This window comes from Pteropus medius, unplaced genomic scaffold (assembly GCF_902729225.1).
Source record: "Pteropus medius unplaced genomic scaffold, Ma_sr-lr_union100, whole genome shotgun sequence".
NCBI classification, from domain to species: Eukaryota; Metazoa; Chordata; class Mammalia; order Chiroptera; family Pteropodidae; genus Pteropus; species Pteropus medius.
The window spans coordinates 2,949,105-2,951,090 of NW_024353907.1; the positions used below are offsets into that span (position 1 = coordinate 2,949,105).

Sequence of the window (1,986 nt, forward strand, 5' to 3'; positions counted from 1 at the left end):
CCCTTTTCTCCACATCCTCGCCAACACGTGTTGTTTGTTGATTTATTGATGATGGCCATTTTGACAGGGGTCAAGTGATATCTCATTGTTTTTTTTTTTTATCTTTGAGAAACTGTTTATTTTCCATCAACCTTATTTCCATTTTGTTTAAAAGTTTGTGGAAGAACAGCTTAAGACCACTCAGTGGTTGTTCCTACCCATTTACTGGCCTGAGCAGTGGGAGCTGCAGACCAGTCTTCAAAGGCAGGCTGAGCATTCCATTCTTCAGTAGGAAACTGCTAAATAGGCACAGAGGGCACCTGAACACCTTCAGATTAGTCTGCGACTAATTGAGCAGTAGTGAACTCAGAAGCTGAAGCAGTCCATTCACCCTGAAATTCCTCCTTGGTCGCAGCTTTTTCAGCAGCGCTTGATTTTCACAGCCTTTTCAGCAGCTCCTGATCTTTCTTTTCAATCTCTTCAGGATCTCTGTAGTAGAGATCAAGCATAACTTCCCACAGGTGTTCATGGGAGATGGCGCCACACATGCGCAGGAACTCCCAGGCCAGCATCCACCACATCAGACTCACTGAGTGAGCTCTCTTGTTGTTGCAGGGATGGTAATGTCCACATAGCACAGATGAGAGTCTGTGTTACACAGGGCGATGATAGGCAGGTTAACATAAGATGCCTCTGTGAGAGGCTGGTGGTCGGCCCTGGGATCAGTAACAACCAAAAGTCTCGGATCCTGGAAGGCTGCCTGGTTAGTGAAGGTCCCAGGAGTAAAGTGGCTAGCAATAGGAGTGTCTCCAGTGGCAGCAGCAAACTTAAGCACAGCTCACTGGTTGGTATTCCTGGATGATGTGACACTGACATCAGTTGGGTTTTCAATGGTAACAATAGCACGAGCTGCTACCAGAAGCTTCTCCCAGAGTCTCTTCAAATTTATGATATAGATGCTGTCATTTTCCCTTTTGTAGATGTACTGTTCCTTTTGGAAGTCAAGGTTGGTTTCACCTAAGTGGGTTCCTGCTGCAAGGACTTTGAGGACATCCTCCTCCTTCATTTGCAGGACATCAAGGGCTCTGGGCATTGTGGCAGTTTCCCTTTAAGTTATGTGGGAACCAAGAACAATGCTGTATGGGCCCTTCTCTGGGTAGCATGGAAAAGTTATTGTTTTAATTCGCATTTCTCTGATGATTAGCGACGTTGAGTATCTTTTCATATGTCTATTGGCCATCTATATGCCTTCTCTGGAGAAATGCCTATTCAGGTCTTCTGCCCATTTTTAAATTGGATTTTTTTTTTTTTGGTGTTGAGTTGTAAGAATTTTTTAAAGTTTATTTATTTTAATTAGTTTCAAGTATACAGTACACTGGTTAGACATCTATATAGTTTGTAAAACAATCCCCTCAATTGCTCCCTCCTTCCCCTAGCCCTCCACCTACCCAATGTGTTAATGCTAACCGCATTCCCTATGCCATGCTCCCCATTCCCATGACCATGACCATTCATCAGCTACTAATTTGTACTTCTGTAACCCTTCACCCCATTCTCCCAGCCCCCCAAATCTGTCCGTCACCAAATTGTCCACTATATTCGTGAGTCTTCCCATTTTGGCTGCCTTTCCATGTCTGTTTCTATGTACTAAGCAAAGCTCCTAAGTCTCCTGGTCTTATTAGTGTGGATTTGTGAAGTAGGTGTCCAGTGGCACAGTCCTGAGAGGGATTCAGCTGCAGGCCAAACTTAACCCAAGCCTCTACCCTTCTTGGAGTTCAGATCCAGCAAGCAATCTACAGATGCTGTGCTTATAGTTGCCTCAAAAGGCCACACCAGAAACCGAGGCCAGCTGCCTCTAGTGTGAGTCTAGTTACTGCTTAACAAGGAGCACCTGACTCGCTGAGGATATACCTGGATGTGGCTTGGGTGGGGCTGCAAGTTGGGGGAGGCAGGGTTTCAGGAAATCCTGGACGGGGCATTCTATGTTATCCAGTTTGATGACGTCAG

The 1,986-nt window shown here is 45.4% G+C and overlaps 1 pseudogene; it reads right to left on the reverse strand.

Annotated features, from left to right (window-relative positions):
- Nucleotides 1–170: 170 nt before the first annotated feature.
- Nucleotides 171–1,107, reverse strand: LOC120593665 (40S ribosomal protein SA-like; annotated as a pseudogene).
- Between the last annotated feature and the right edge of the window lie 879 nt (nt 1,108–1,986).